Source organism: Mustela erminea, chromosome 11, assembly GCF_009829155.1.
Source record: "Mustela erminea isolate mMusErm1 chromosome 11, mMusErm1.Pri, whole genome shotgun sequence".
Lineage (NCBI taxonomy): Eukaryota > Metazoa > Chordata > Mammalia > Carnivora > Mustelidae > Mustela > Mustela erminea.
In genome coordinates this window covers 16,928,667-16,946,346 of record NC_045624.1, presented here as the reverse complement: position 1 = coordinate 16,946,346, position 17,680 = coordinate 16,928,667, and the positions used below count along the sequence as shown (strand labels likewise).

Sequence of the window (17,680 nt, the reverse complement as noted above, 5' to 3'; positions counted from 1 at the left end):
CATTTTCTAACTAATTACCTATAGGGATTATGGAGGGTCACTAAGGAGGTTGCAGGGACTCTTTTGTTGATCTGGCTTTGGTTTGTTGAATATTTTAGATTGAGTCTAAGCCGGAGAAAATTTTTAATTATTATTTTTTTAAGAAGAAATTTTTTTTTTTTAATTTTTAAAGATTTATTTATTTATTTGAGAGAGCATGTGCATGGGGGTGGGGCAAAGGTAGAGGGAGAGAGAGAATCTGAGGGAGACTCCCCACTGAGCCTGATGCAGGGCTTGATCTCATTACCAGGAGATCAGGACCTGAGCTGATACCAAGAGCGAGATGCTTAACAGACTGAACCACGCAGGTGCCCTTGTTTAATTGGTTTTTAATGAGCCTGCCTCATTGGTAAGCATAAGAGATAGTGGAGGAGAATGGCCCTTTCTCCTCCTGTGGCTTTTCAGAGAGAAGAAAAATTACAGTATGAATATTGGTTAAGAAAACTGAAAAATGCTTGTTAAAACATATAACTAAACCTACTACTACCATATTCAATAAACCTTGAGTTCCCTTCATTGATGGTTTTTTTATGAGTATAATTGACAATAGAGTTTACTGTACTCCAGAAGAGTGGTTCACAATCCTAGATTTGCATCAGTAGCTCCTTTAGAGCTTTTTAAAAAGTGCATAAACCAAGGTTATGGATCTGGAAATTCAGATTCAGTAGGTCTAGGGCTAGGTCTAGGCATCTGCATTTTAAAAATATTCAACAAAAATGTCTTTAAACTGTCAAGGTGGAGATTTGCTCTTCTGGACCTCACGGGACACCCCTGACATATCACTTAGGATGCCAAAGAGATTAATAAAACCAAAGATAATCTTCTAATACCCAAGTCTAAAAGATGGGCCAATGGTGGGCTTCTGGCTTTATTAAGTTCTTACTGGTCTATAGTGCTGTCTTGTGTCTGATCTGTAAGTATCCCAAGTGGTGTATGCTGGCCTTTTAGACTTGGTTTCCTTCATTTCAGATATGACACGTACCAGGATATATTGGAAAGCACACTCAACCTTGAAATCTGGAATCCTGGGTTCAAGTTCCGTCTCTATTAGCTATTAATCCTATAATGTAAATAAGTCATTTGGCTTTTCTGAGTCTGTTTGCTTTTAAAAAAAGGAAATTAAATTATCTATCCCATCTCAGGATGTCATTTTGAGGATTCTGTCATATAAACTATGAAAATAATTTGTGGATGTCAAGTGATCTGTTTACGTAAAGAATTATTTTTAATGAGATTCCTTTTCAACCCATTGACAATCTCTTATTGATAGAAAAGTTATGACAATTTGTGTGCCTTCTTGCTTTTCATTTCACAACACCAGAGTGTTGGAGGGGTACCAGAACTGTAGAAGGCATACCTTAAAGGCCATCAGGTAAGCATCAGGGCTAGAATAGCTGGGTTGCACTGAGAAATCCCAAACACAGAGGCAGACACCCGATGTCTGATTGATCCTAGCTTATAATACCTCTTCCTTCTCTAAGAAAAGCAAGAGAGCACCTGTATATACACCCCTCTGGTCAATCTGGGATGGACCATGAAACAAACTGGATCAAGCAGACTCTTAAAGCAGAAACTAGTCCCAAGGCATTAAGAGCACTGAGAATCTACATGGGATCCTGTGTGTTTGGGAGAAAAATTTAGGGAATCAAGAGTTGAGGGTCATTCCTTGACAAGAGTTTCTCCAAGGGCATACCTATTCAGAATCTTTTTATAGTGTAAATCACTGGTAGGTACACCTATTTCCAGTGGTTTGAAAATCTGAAAACTACTAATGTGTTTTCCTGATGAGAGAAAAATCTATGTTTCTGTCATTTCTAGTAGTTTCTGGAAATGATGGGATTGAAAGAAAGAGATAGCAATTTCTGTGGCTAGTTTTGGTAAGTTCAAGGCCCAGTTACCTTAGGAAGGTGAATGATGACCAAGTACCAGGCAGGTGGGGTGGAGCAAAGAAATATTTGGGAACATTCCATGTGGAGCCAGCCTAGGCAGGATTTTGGGAAAACTTACTTTATAGCTACTTCATGATATAAGGAAGGCATCCATTGTTCCTGTGATGCCTTCTGACCACCCCAACCTTCCCTTTCCAACTCCTTCCCCCATTTGACCTGACCTGTCTTTCAACATTTAGAATTACCCTCATCAAATCCCATTTCTATTGTTCCTTATTTCTGATTGGTTTTGGGAAGAAGTAAAGCAACCTGATGAATTTCATTTGCACTTCTGACTGCCATAAACTGGAGGTCACTTTATATTTGGCCCAGTGCTCTGTTCAGGATACTAAGAACTTTATTTTCTGTTCTATTGTAATAAACTCAAATGTAACCTGAGATTGGATTCAGGAAAATACCGGATGTCTGTGCTGATATATGCTCTGTTTAAGAGGATTCTAAATATCAGTTCAGTATTACATTACTTCAGGGACTCTCCCCTTACATTGGTTTATTCTGTAAATTGGTTGAAGTTATCATGATTGTTTTGACTAATTATGCAAGGTTTAATGTATTGTTGCTTGATGTAAAATGCCCTTCATTATCTAATGAGATGGAATTGATTTTCTTCTCCATTAATTATTTCTCTGAAAATATAATTACGATCTGAAAGATACTATTCTGTAAAATCAAAACCAGTTGATTTTAAAATCCTGCTTTTGTTTTACTATGGGGAAAAAAAGTCCCTGTTTACGTGGCTCACTGATTTAAATTCCTCAGTCTTCTTGGAGAATCGATGCATCAAACAGGACTTGGTACCTTAATTTATGGAAAGGCTTTGGCTTTATGACCCTGTGCAAAGTTCTGTGTAAAAAAGAGGTAGATGAGTTTCCTGCTCAGGCTGATGGTAGAACACAAGAGATTTTAGGTTGGCAAAATAATTATTATTTAAGATCTACCGTGATATTTTCTTGAAAACACCTTGGCTTCAGTTGTTTTTAGTTCTGGAAAAACTCACTGATTATTAATTTAGTGGAGAGTCAACCTTATTGACCTAGGTCTCCTTAAATTTGCATTGTTAGATTTTGTGTTCATAAATTAGACTTAGAAGTTGTGTTTTGCCACTAATTGAGCATTTCATCAGATTTCAAAATTAATAAGCCAAGGTCTTTTATTCTAGAATTTTTTAAAAAAGTCTTATTTGTAGAATAAGAGCTTGTCTTTCTCCCTAAGGAAACCATATAATTCACTGGGTATTTGTCATGGTTACTGGCTGTCAGTAAAAATGAGGCAGAATGGTGGGCCTGACTGCTGTCACACATCTGTTCGTCTGGTTTGTGTTAAAAGCGTCATTTACAAAGGTATTTTACTAATGAGTTCGCCTGATCATATCTCAGGGACAGGGCAGAACTGAAGGACTGGGTTAATCAACTTTAAGTAAGGATTCCTGAACATGATTTGTGTGTATTTGTGTTTTAGGGGCCTTAGGGAGTCTTGGGATAAAGCATTTGGGAGGTTTTCTACTATCAAGAGCTGAATGTTATTCAGGAACTGGTTTATATAAATATTTTCTTTTCTTAAATTTTTTTTCCAGTCTGTTTATGAGGAATCTGCTGTTTTGATGCCAGGGTTGAGTGAAAGAGAAGAGATGAGAGAAATGTACTTCCTTTTCTGTGCGGCCGATACACTTCGCCATCAGCAACGGAGAATTGGAATGCTCTTGGAAAAACTTTCACAGGATGGACTTTGGGTTATGCCTGAATTATTTCTCTTGAAACTGTGATGATTTATAGCCCAATGTCAATGAGATAGGTAGGTACGATTAGAGTTTAGTGTTCGTTCAAGGAACAGAAATGTTACATCTACCTGATACTCTTAACTTCATTATTACCACGCCAAAAAGTAAGCTAATAATATCTCCTAGTAGGATCATTTCCAAATAAAAGAAAAATTATGGATCCAATATATACATTAAAAAAAAAAAACCCTTGAGGATATGAGATAAGGGGAGAGTAGTTTCCTAGGGGGTCCCTGCACAGGCCAGTCACTATTCTTATAGATGATGGTGGCTGCCACTGGTTGACCTTGGGGTCAGAGGAACTATGGTAGGACTGGAACTAATAGTAGGACAGGGCCAGAGATCACAACTACAAAGAGTGTGAGAGAAGAAGAGAAGAAGAAGCTGAGTGCTAGCTAAGCCTGGGGCACAGCGTTGTAACAACTGAATACCTTCTTGTGTCCAAGGAATCTAGATTTTGCATTTGAAGGGATCTTGCAGATCATAGTCTGTTTGCCTCATTTTTCAGCAGAAGAATGAGAGATCCAGATGTGTCAGGCATTTCCCCCAGATCAGACATTTAGTTGTGGTGGAGCTTGGACTAGAACTTCAGTCGCCCACCTCACCAACTCCTTTCCCACTGATAGTATCATCACTGAACTGTATCTCTGTGTGACACATTGCTCAGTGAAAAATGTTCAATAGAAAACAAAGAACTTCAGCATTCAGTAAATATCTATGGAGTGCTGACTCCATGCCAGGCCCTGCTCTAGGCACTGGTGTTTTTAGGGTGACATATTCGTATTCTTCATTTTTCTCTGTGTCTTTCTTTTCTTGGCCACTTTTTTTTTTTAATTAGTTCCCTTCGGAGACTCATTTTCACTGCTTGCTGTTAGTTCTTTGGTCATGGTAGGGGGCCAAGGACAGTTTTGGGGGAGGGGTGTTGAGATCTGTAGGAAGTGAATGCTCGTAACTTTGTATTAAAAATTCCCCCGATGCCCACAAAGGTCTGTTTTCTTGAGTCGTTTAGAAAATCAAATGGTCATGATAGATTTTCACTGTGGAAGAAGAACCAATAAATCTTGATTGTATATCGTTGCAAAAGCTGCCTCTTGAATAAGAATTTGTATGTAGATTTCTTGAGAAATTTGAAAAAGGCAGAGTTTGGGAATGGGTCTGTAACAGAATTATCTTTTATACTGTTAAAAGTAGATAGGTGATAATTTCCCCCGTACTATAAATATTATGCTATTTATTTTTCTAGGACTTTCACAAAATCCCAAGTGAAAGATTATTTTAACACTTTACAAATAACCAGAGGTAAGCATTTTTCACTTCTACCTGCTGCAGAAGATGTACCTCTACTACTTCATCTTGAGGAATATAAATATTGCATTGATAGGGTTATGACAGAAATTTTGATTTAGAAATAAGTTATTTCCATAGCTGAGAGTTTGAAATGAGAATTATCTTAACACTTTGAAAAATTTTCCCATAGATGCGATAGTTACCTTTCACTTCAACATAGGCCTCATCTCATAGTTGATGAACACTCTGGTTTTTCAATTTGAGGAGAATCCTACTAGTAATAATATGATTTGTTAATTCTACATAGATTTACTCTTCATAGAAGAACTGTTAGGATTCAGGATTGGTAGTTGCATTGTTAGAAATTGCATTAGCCAACACAGAATTTTGGGGATAGGTTTCTGCAAGGAGAGATTTTATCCTGGTCATCTGACCAACATCTTTCACAGAGAAGAAAGTCATGCAGAGAAGGAGAGGTTTGGTGTGGCTTATCGTAATTAAAATTTTTCCTATCTGATACACTTATATTTATTTTTTAAACTCTCCAAATATTTTTGGGTCTGTTTTAATGACTTACCCCAGGATAAGGAAGAATCATTTGTTATGGGTGGATGTGGTACATAGAATGACAACACCCCTATTGCCCACCCCTCCAGTCCCCAGAACAAGTGAATATGTTACTTGAGAGAATTTGCAGATATGATTAAGTTAATCACCATGGGATGGGAGATTATCTTATATTCTGGGAAGCAGGTGGGCCCCCCATAGGTCCAATCGCATAGATCCTTCAAAGAGGAGAATCTTCCTAGGCTCCGATGAGCAAGATGGGATGGAATAATATAAAAAGGGTCAGAGAGATGCTGTGTTGCCAGCTTTGAAGATGGAAGAAATGAGCCATGAACCAAGAAAATCCACTACAGCTGGAAAAGGCAAGGAAATGGGTCAGCAGTTGGAGTCCCCAGAAGGGAATGGAGTCCTGCTGACATCTTGATTTTTGTCCAGTGAGACCTGTGTCTGATTGTGAACTCCACAACTATAAAATATTACATGTGTGTTGTTTTAAGTCATTAAACATGTGACAATTTGTTACAGCTGCAAGAAAAACCAATACAAGATTTAATAAGAGTAAATGAGCGGCAGAGGTGAATGGGCCTTTCTTCAGATGGACAAGTGATCACATATGAGATGTTAGAGGAGTGGTAGTAGAACCTGGACTTTTAAAATTAGGGTTTTCATAGAAAATTCTCTGAATTAGGATTGCACAGTAGAACTCCAGGTTTCCTTACAACTGTGTTCTTTCTAGATAATGAAATGTCAGACTTTGCACTAATGGGAGATGAGCTTCTGTGTGAGCAAGTGGCAGACAATAACTTGAGGGGGAAATGACCCAAGGTAGGTATTGATAATAGCATTCAATGATATGATTGGTGAGCTGTTTTCAGCTTCTGACCTGTTATCTTTAATGCAAATTCTGACTGTAGTGACCAGGTGTTGCTAGGGCAACCTAGACAAAAGACTTCTACATTAACTTCAGGCATTGTATGCCTGGTATACCTGGAATTAGGCTAGAATACCAATGGACACTTTTCCACTTCGCAGGAGCAGAAATCTTTGGCTGGGAGAAAGCAAGAGGGAGAACGAGATCCTGGACTCAGGAGAGGCAGACATGACATACCCCAGATCAACCCTGTGAGGAAGAAGAGAAGTAAATCCTTTTAGGGCTGTGCTACTCAAGCTGGGTTAAGAACTCCTTTAGGGATGAATGGCTGATTCCACAAAGTATAGAAAGCTACAGGAACGTTGTGGAGCATCTTCTTGGAAGTCAGTGAATGGAATGATTTTGGGAAAAGCATTTTGTTTTAAATGCCTAAGTAATAAATTATGAAATGGTGTGATCTGTATTAGTATTCAAAGCAAAGACCTCAGAAGAATTTCATGCAGCCACGGACGACAGACGTGGGCTCTCTGCTCCTCAAGAGGTGGGAAGGCTTAGGAAGCACTGGTGTAAGGCAATAATAACCTCCTACTATGATACCTCCTCTTTCACATCCCTCCCACAGGGAGTGAGAAACGTTTGGGATTTTTAGGTATTTACTTCTAAATTATTGCCCAAAGTATATTTTATGACCTATATGACCTAGTGCATCTTACACATTTCACTACAGGGTGTGTGTATATTCTTTGTAAGTTCACCTGAGTCTGTCTTTCCAGACTTCCTCCCACTCCTCTTTATTGTTCCATTCTCAGGGCACTGTCCAGAGCTGGGTTTCCAGGGAAGCAGACTCTAGGAGGGAGATTAATGTACTGGAGGTTTATTTTGGGGTGCTCTTTGGGATGAAGGACTACTATGGGGTAGGAAGCAAGATTGGGCAGAGACAAAATCTGGGTACAGATTGTCATTGTCAATGAAAACCCTAGTTTGGACACAAAGGATGCTCTGAAACTAAGATAGCCCTTCAAAGTTGTCCTATGTTGGGGTAAGGAAGTTGGGCTTATTGGGTTCTGGCTGCCTGGGAATATGGTTGTTAGATTTAGCAAATAAAAATACAAATGCCCAGTTATATTTAAATTTCAAATTGACAATGCACAGTTTTTTTAGTACATGGGTGTCTCAGGCAATATTTGGATCATGCCCATACTAAAAAGTATTTGTTGTTGATCTTAAATTCAGCTCTAACTGGTGTCCTGTATTATATCTGATAACTCTGTCAGGGAAGGGAACAGGGCCATTTAGAGAAGGAAGGAACAGTTACTGGGGGAATCTGGAAAGGTCTCTGGAAGAAGATGGTATTTGAACAGGGCCCTGATGGGCAAGCTAGATTTGGATATGCAGAGATAGGAAGCTCTTGAGAGCCCTCCAAGGGTGCATGCATATTGGGCCAAGTTCAAGTTGTCTCAGCAGATGTAATTCCCAAAGGGGCTGAAAGGTGAGGGCCAAATGTGGGCAGCAGCCCCAGCAGTTGGGGACATGAGTCCTCTAGTTCTTCTTGAGAATCTGTGCTGACCATCTGCCCTAGGCACACATCTCTTCCCATTTTGCATCACCAATGGTTGTTAATGTGAGTCAGGTAGGAGTGTGTGGGCTTCTGTGAATCCAATAATAGTATTTGATGGAAATAAAACAGGGATGTTTTGTGGTTCTTTCCTTTCACTTAAAAAAAAAATGATACCACTTTAAGATGACCTAGGTGAATGATCTACCCTTCCCCAGTCTCCAAGAGAAAGACAATCTTTTCCAGATAACAATTATATGGTTTTATTGTCAACAACTGGGACCAACTTGAATTGACAACTGACTCTGTTAGATACTAGTTTCAGAAAAAATAGTGACAGGACAATTATAATCAAACTAAAGTTCTTATATTTGTAAATATCTCTGGATATTTAAGTCCCTTATAGAAAATATCTCTACCCAGAAGACAAACTTATTTGCTTAAGTGTATATTCTGCAATTGTAAGATGCTAAAAGTGCATGTTACTTTATGGGAATCTTACTAAGATGATGGATGGTTCAGAATAATCCTAAAATTTGTATGTAACCAGAAAAGACCCAAAGTAGTCAGAGGAGTGTTGAAAAAGAAAACCACAGCTGGTGGCATCACAATTCCAGACTTCAAACTCTATTACAAAGCTGTCATCATCAAGACAGTATGGTACTGGCACAAAAACAGACATATACATCAGTGGAACAGAGAAGAAACCCCAGAAATGAACCCTCAACTCTATGGTCAACCAATCTTTGATAAAGCAGGACATAATGTCCAATGGAAAAAAGACAGTCTCTTCAACAAATGGTGTTGGGAAAATTGGACAGCCACAGGCAGAAGAATGAAACTGGACCATTTCCTTTAACTACACACAAAAATAGATTCAAAATGGATGAAAGACCTAAATGTGAGACAGGAATCCATCAAAATCCTTGAGGAGAACAAAGGCAGCAACCTCTTCGATCTCAGCCGCAGCATCTTCTTCCTAGAAACATCACCAAAGGCAAGGAAAGCAAGAGCAAAAATGAACTATTGGAAAAAAAAATGAACTATTGGGACTTCTCAAGATAAAAAGCTTTTGGACAGCAAAGAAAACAGTCAACAAAACCAAAAGACAACCAACAGAATGAGAGAAGATATTTGCAAATGACATATCAGATAAAGAGCTAGTACCCAAAATCTATAAGGAACTTATCAAACTCAACACCCAAAGAACAAATAATCCAATCAAGAAATGGGCAGAAGACATGAACAGACATTTCTGCAAAGAAGACAGCCACATGGCCAACAGACATATGAAAAAGTGCTCAACATCACTCAGCATCAGGGAAATACAAATCAAAACCTCAATGAGATACCATCTCACACCAGTAAGAATAGCTAAAATTAACAAGTCAGAAAATAAGTCAGGTGTTGGCAAGGATGCAGAGAAAGGGGAACCCTTCTACACAGTTGGTGGGAATGCAAGCTGGTGCAGCCACTCTGGAAAACAGTATGGAAGTTCCTTAAAAAGTTGAAAATAGAGCTACCCTAGGACCCAGCAATTGCACTACTGGGTATTTATCCTAAAGATACAAATGTAGTGATCCAAAGGGGCACATGCACCTGAATGTTTATAGCAGCAATGTCCACAATAGCCAAACCATGGAAAGATCCCAGATATTCATTGGCAGATGAATGGATAAAGAAGATGTAGGATACACACACACACACACACACACACACACACACACACACACACACACATATACATACATATACATATGATCTCACTGATATGCAGAATTTGAGAAACAAGACAGAGGGTCATAGGGGAAGGGAGGGAAAAATTAAACAAGATGAAACCAGAGAGGGAGACAAACCATAAGAGACTCTTAATCTCAGGAAACAAACTGAGGGTTGCTGGAGGGGAGAGGGGTGGGAAGAATGGGGAGGCTGGGTGATGGACATTGGGGAGGGTATGTGCTATGACGAGTGCTGTGATTTGTGTATGGCTGATGAATCACAGACCTGTACCCCTGAAATAAATAATACATTATATGTTAATAATAATTAAAAAAAGATGGTAGATGCTTTAGATGAGCCATTAGATACCCTATTTGAAATTTTTCCTGGGCTAAAAACTTAACAGCTACTAAACTATAGAATAAACATTTGAGGTCATCATCATCAAATTGTCTTTATGTTCACATGAATACCTAATCTTTTTCTGAGAAAAATCTTGGCTCTGGCTGGGGGTTATCCCTTGGCCCACCTGCGTGGGTGCCAAACTTATTTTCAGTTCAGGATTGTGTCATTTTTTAGACTTCTTTTTCTAATTTCTAACCCAGCTGAACTAAGCCAGATAGCTGTATATTTTACAGAAACATAGAATACCTCATCTCTAACTGCTTTCAGGAAATACAACCCTAATTTGCAGATTCGTTGTAATGATCAAATCTGTATTTATAAGGGATTATCCAATAATACACAGTTTATTGATTTTTTTAGATGTCATAAAATTCACATCTTTACCACTGAAATCTACATTCTTATACCACATTGTTGTGACTTTCATAGAGTTGCCTTTTTAAGTTTTAAATCAGTTTAATTTTACCTCATGTACCTTAAAGATATTATATAAAAGAGTTCTGTGAATCCCTCTAATAACATGTTGATGATAATAATAATAATTTATTATATGATGATAATTCATGAAATTCATTCTTTCAATAAATATACATTGAGCAGCTTCTATATGCTACCTCTTCCTTTAAATTCTGGGAATGCAAACAAATGAGATAGACAAAGTCTCTGTCTTCATTAAATTTATATTTCAGTGTGGGGAAGACAGATTCAAAAAGATAAAATACAAGTTGATGGCAAGTGTTGTGGGAAGAAACAGAGCTGGGAAGGGGGATAGGGAGTTGTCATTTTAAGCACGTGGCCATTGGGACTTTTCCAGGGATGCCTAGGATGACCCAGATATTTTGCTGCACATTTTCTATCAGGATGGAAATCAGCTGTTCATTATTTAATCCCATGAAGATGATGTTCATTATCCTGCACAGTGTCCTCTTTATGAGGACCCATGGGGGAACTTTCGCTTTGGTGTTAGAACTAGCAGTCATTGGGTTTCTCCTGGGTAATTGGTTTCTTTTTATCTTCTGGGCAGCAAGAATCATGGAACAGATCATGTTTCCCTCTTTGTTTAGGCTACAAGGAAACTTAAAACTTTGGCATGAACTAAGAGCACTGGTCTTATTCTTGCCTTTGTCTTACTTTTTCTACCTCATTTTAGTCTTTGTTCCAACTGATTCACTTACTTATTTTAAATTTTATTTTGTTATATTTATTTTGCTACATTTCCTTAAAAATTTTGTAAGATTTATTTATTTATTGTACAGAGAGAATGAGTGCATGAGAGCAAGGGGAAGGGCAGAGGCAGAAGGAGAGAGAATCTTCCAGCAGATTCCCCACTGAGCACAGAGTCAGATGTGGACAGATCCCAGGGCCCTGAGTTCATCACCTGAGCCCAAATCAAGAGTCCGCCACTCCCCCGGCTGAGCCACCCAGGTGCCCCTAAATATTTTTGAGCAAGGTAAAACATGAATAAAAATAAATACTCAAATGCTTACAGGCACGCACCCATACACCTACACATGCATAAACAAATCATCCCATGAAGGTGTAGTACCTCTTCCTCATTTCCCTGTACCTTGGACCTGGAGTTCTTAGCTGAAAAAGGTTTTCATGCTTCCTGGTACCTTGCTACTACAGTTGCTCAATAAATATTTATGGAATAGCTGTTTCTGTAGCAGTTATAATTTAAATGAGAAAGGTATTCATGAATATCTTAGGAGTTTTTGCATTTGAATGTCAAACAAGTAAAATTTTACTGGTTTAGTTTTTTTTTTTTTTTTTAAAGATTTTATTTATTTATTTGTCATAGAGAGAGAAGCGAGAGCAAGCACAGGCAGACAGAGTGGCAGGCAGAGGCAGAGGGAGAAGGAGAAGCAGGCTCCCTGCCAAGCAAGGAGCCCGATGTGGGACTCGATCCCAGGACGCTGGGATCATGACCTGAGCCGAAGGCAGCCACTTAACCAACTGAGCCACCCAGGCGTCCCTGGTTTAGTTTTTTGAATAATGATACTTAAAATATAGAACTTTTTAATATAAAGGCATGGGGCAAATATGAAACATGATAGCTAAGTTATTCGGACTCCTTTAAGCCACTTTCTAAAAATTTTCAGTCCATGGATTTAGTAATTCTGGGATGATGAAATCCTTTGAAAACTCTCATTTTCTCTCCAGACAAACTTAGTTACAGAAAAAGTGACGAGCAGTCTTAGAGGAGTCATGGATAAGTTGAAGCCCATCCATCAACAACCCCAGATTATGAAGGCTTGTAGCATATTTCTCTTTTTAAATAATACTACATGTTCTTACATTTTTAATGCTCAAAAGCAGAAAGAAGCAGAAAAATTACCTTCAACTCCTGCAGTAAGAGACAGCTATTTTTCATAATATTTAGACATATTTATCTTTGATCCTTGTATTTTCATTTTTAAAAATGTATTGAGTTTACATTATTGATATGATTTTATACTTTGTTGTTGTTTAACAATATATAGTAAGTAGTTGCCCAGGAAATTAAAAGCTTTTTGTATATATCATTTTTTTTAAAGAATTTATTTATTTATTTGACAGACAGAGTAGTCAGAGAGGCAGACAGAGAGAGGAAGGGAAGCAGGCTCCCTGCTGAGCAGAGAGCCTGACATGGGGCTCGATCCCAGGACTCTGGGATCATGACCCGAGCCGAAGGCAGAGGCTTTAACCCACTGAGCCACCCAGGTGCCCCTGTATATATCATTTTTAATGGTAAATATAGGCATATGTTTAGAAATACCTGCACTGAAATATTAATATACAATCACTAAATATGAGGTCCCCAGACACCACGTGCTGAAGCATTTTTCTAGTGTTGGGGGAACTTCCCGCAGCTCTTACCCCAGCGCATGCTTCTTGCTGCTGAGTTTCCTCACCCCAGCCAGGCACCCTCTTTGGCCGGGCATCTTCGAGAATGCTCCAACCCGTCCACCTTCCCTGCATCCTCTTCAGGCACATGAAACTCCCATCTCGTCCCATCCCACTGTTGCCTCTCTCTTTCTCATTCCATGCTACCCTGACCAGGCTCCAGCTTTCAAACCTCTCCAGAGGAGCACAGGACACTATCTCTATGTTTATGTAAATCCTCAAACTCCCAGGGAGACACATCAAGCTTCAAAGAACTTTCTTTTTTCTTTTTCTTTTCTTTTTTTTTTTTTTTTTAAAGATTTAATTTATTTATTTGACAGAGAGAGAGATCACAAGTAGGCAGAGAGGCAGGCAGAGAGAGACGGAGAAGCAGGCTTCCTGCTGAGCAGAGAGCCCATGTAGGACTGGATTCCAGGACCCTGGGATCACGACCTGAGCCCAAGGCAGAGGCTTAACCAACTGAGCCACCCAGGCGCCCATCAAAGAATTTTCTTACCACATGTCCCTCTGCTCTGAGGCCAACACCAGGATGGGTTTGCAAGTCTCTGCAGGTCACTACAGGAGGCAGAGATGCAGATGTCTTCTTCTGAAAGGTACCCTAAACCCTCTAAATTGCTTTTATGGAGTTGGTGGCAGGGGGGACAGTGGGGGGGTGAGGGGGAGCGGTGGGAGTGGGTATATGTTTTGTCCCCACCCTCTTAATCACCACCCGCCACCCCCCCACTCCGGGGTGGGTGGGGAAGAAAATCTCAGCCCATTTGCCCAGTAAGACCTATCTTAACATCTCTTCTCATTCAACAGAAGTTCTTTGAATTGTTCATTTTTACTTACCTAAGCAGGTTGGAATGTGGCATTGGGGGCTCCTTTAAACCCTGGATGGTGTATGAGAATCACTTAGTCCTCTCTTCAGAATTTGGAAATCCATGGCCTCCAATATACTCAGCTCTGGGGCTCTAAACAAAATTCTGATATGACAGGAAAAGTCCTATCCAACATCAAACGTTTACCATTGCCATTTCTTTAATTAATTAATTAATTGATTGATTGATTAATTTTAAAGATTTTATTTATTTGACAGACAGAAACACAGCAAGAGAGAGAGAGAGAACACAAGGAGAGGGACTGGGAGAAGGAGAAGCAGGTTTCCCAGCAGGGAGCCCAGTGTGGGGCTGGATCCCAGGACCCTGGGACCATTACCTGAGCCAAAGGCAGAAGTTTAAGGACTGGGCTACCCAGGCACCCCACTGTTTCTTTCTTTTCTTTTTCTTTCTTCTTCTTCTTTTTTTAAATCTTTCTCTGTTGCTTCTGTTTTATTATAACCTAGAAACATAATTTGTATTTTAAAATATTCTAGTTTGTAAAACATATCCCTTTTAATAAGAAAGCAGATCGTCTTTACACTTTCAGCATCCGCCTGCATTTGGTTTTCCTTGCTGCTTCTATTGTGCTATTCTCCTGTCTTCCTTATTTTGTGCCTTCCGTTGTTGTTTTCTGTCTTTGATGACACATGCGAAGTATTTGTCTTGTCTTCTGCAGTACTTTTGAAATTAAATATTTTGCTTTTTTTTGTACTAGTGGTTTCCTTTAAGATGACCAAATATTGAATTAATTCATATTTCTTCCTTTACTAAAGTCAAGAACAGAATGTGAACTCTTGACTCATTCCTATTGAATTCCTAAGGCATACCAGTCAACCAGTATGTCTACGCCTTTAAGTCCCCATGCTTTTTCTTTCTGCACTTTGATAGCTTGTTAATTTAAACTCTTATAATGGAGTCATATTTTTATTAAATATCAATTATTGGTTTAATCATGGAAATTATCTTTAAGACCTATTGGCAGCTTGGGCTTTGAATTGAAATTTTCAAGCGTTTTAAGCACAGCTTGTCAACATTCATGCTTATACTAGTCTATTTATGTTATCACTTTTTTGGTTGCATTTGTAGTTTTGATCACTTGTTCACATATATAGTGTTTTTTTTTTTTTAAGATTTTATTTATTTATTTGACAGACAGAGATTACAAGTAGGCAGAGAGGCAGGCAGAGAGAGAGAGGAAGGGAAGCAGGCTCCATGCTGAGCAAAGACCCCCGACTCAACTTGGGGCTTGATCCCAAGACCCTGGAATCATGACCTGAGCCAAAGGCAGAGGCTTTAACCCACTGAGCCACCCAGGTGCCCCTCACATATATAGTGTTTTTATATATAGTGTTTTGGTGCAAGATTGTTTTGTTGCTATTGTTTTTAAGGAAGGCTACTGCTATATTTTCATAATCTTTGTATAACGAGGGAGGTCTTTTTATTGTTTTCATACCCGAACAAGTTTTTTTCTATATTTTAAATTCTTGAGTCAAAACAAGAATTTCCTCAAAATTATATTAAACACTGTTTAATTACCTACCAGTATTTAGTATTTCCACCAAGTCTAAGGTCAGCCTGGTATTTAATTGTATTTTTCTGCCTGAAAGCTTCTAGTATTTTTTCTTTCCATTGACATTTAAGACTCTCACTAGGTGAGACCTATGTACAGGTCTTTTAAAATTGTCTTAGAGATACTCTTAATTTTATAATTTTCACATTGAGCATTCTGGTTTGAGGGAATTCTACTAAGGGAGGGATTTTACTGAGTGTGTTCACTGAAAGATTTTTGAATTTAAAAAAAGAAAACTCAAATCTCAGATTTTCCTAAACAATAAACAAGATTTGTTAGATTAAAAACATAACAATTCAAAGATAGGAAAGAGTATAAGCAACATAATACCCTATATTCATGTCACTATCAGGCTGTCAATTCTCTTGGCTCTCCACTTTTCTAATCCTTTATAAGCTTCATTCTCCCATACCTTCCCACATTTAAGTGAGATGGTGGCCAGTAGTTTCTGGGGCAACAGCCTTCCTTACTCACATCTAGGAGAGATGGCATCTATCCTCATATTTTTAAATAAAAGTTTCATGTTTCACTCTGATTGGATAATCACAGGTTACATGGGTATTTTGAACCAATCACTATGATGGGGGAGGTTGGGCTGCCATGATTGTCTTAGACCCATAAACTTCTTTCTTTTATTTTGTTACCAACTTTCTCATTGTTGGTATTTCTTACCTCTTTATTTTTTATTCTGGCGGCTTTCTCAAGATTATTCTCCACATCACTGAATAGGTTTTCTTCTTTATCAGTATTGCTTTTTACCTCCTCCTGCGAAGGAGGAGGTAACTTCCTGTGAGGTTTAGTGCAGTTTCACTAAAATGTTTTAGGGGTGCAGCGGAGGGGGGGCTCAGTCAGTTGAGATCTGACTCTTGGTTTTGGCTCAGGTCATGATCTCAGGGGTGAGAGCCAACCCCCCCCACCCCAAATTTGACTCCAAGCTAGGCATGGAGTCTGCTAAAGTGTTTCTCTCTCCCTCTTTCTATGTCTCCCCCTGCCCCCTGGCTTGCACACATGCAGAGCCATGCACTCTCTGTCTCTAAAACAGAGTTTTAAACCTGTACTTTTTCCCCCCTCAGAAGCTATCTCTGTATTTTTTGGGGGATACAATAAAGGAATTTTAAAAAATACATTCTGTGCTATATAACCATATGAATATACTTAATGCCACTGAACTACACACTTAAAAATAAAAAAATGATTAAAATTATATATTTTGTTATGTATATTTTACTACTACATATAAAATACATATATTTTATATATATAGAATGTTTCTACAGAAAATAATTTTCAATGTGTATTCTTTCCCTTACAATATTTCTTTTCCCTTGTAACAAAATATTTTATTAGCCCATCTGTTTTTTTTTTTTTAATTTTATTTATTTATTTTGACAGACAGAGATCACAAGTAGGCAGAGGCAGGCAGAGAAAGAAGGGGAAGCAGGCTCCCCACTGAGCAGAGAGCCTGATGTGGGGCCTGATCCCAAGACCCTAAGACCATGACCTCAGCTGAAGGCAGAGGCTTTAATCCACTCAGCCACCCAGGTGCCCCTAGCCCATCTGTTTTATTTATTTGCTTAGAGATTGCTTATCTCCAACATTGGTAAGATTTGTCTTGACTCAGTTTTGTCAGAAGTTAGGGTTGATGAAGTGTCCCCAGTATCCTTTTGAGTAAAAATGACTCTGTGTGGTTTAGACTTGGAGTGGTTTGCATGGTCAGAATCCTCAGTACCAATTCTAATGATCTGGTAAGAATTGACTGGGATATTCTGTTCTTCCAGATCTTTTTTTTTTTTTTTTTCAATGGAACGGAAGAAACAGTATTTAAATCTTTTGTATGCATGCAATTGTTTATATATGAGAGCTTATACTCTTTGTATGCATGGCTCTGAGATAGTCTATTTTTATCTATGGAGTGTTTCTAAAGGTGTCCACACAACCAGGACAAAATATGCTATAGTCAGACATTCCATTCTACTTACTGCTGTGCTGGGAGACATGATTTGCAGTTTCTCAATAAAAGTGAAAGAAAAGGGCCAGACAATAGTTCTTGGGCAGTGTGTGTGTGTGTGTGTGTGTGCGCGCGCGTGTGTGTATGTGTGTGTATGCGCATACATGATAGTTGACTGATGGAGTTTCTGGTCACTATAGCTTCTACAGAAGGCCAGCATTGGATAGACTGTAAGACTGAATAAAAT

General features: G+C 38.7%; 1 long non-coding RNA gene across 3 annotated transcripts in view; it reads left to right on the top strand.

The window, feature by feature from the left end:
* The first annotated feature begins 13,468 nt into the window (after positions 1-13,468).
* Positions 13,469-17,680, top strand: part of LOC116569049 — a 130,499-nt gene continuing 126,287 nt past the window's right edge. For all 3 annotated transcript variants that reach the window (XR_004276830.1, XR_004276831.1, XR_004276829.1), the window contains exon 1: positions 13,469-13,648. This is a non-coding gene — a long non-coding RNA (uncharacterized LOC116569049). The remainder of the gene's footprint in view (positions 13,649-17,680) is intronic.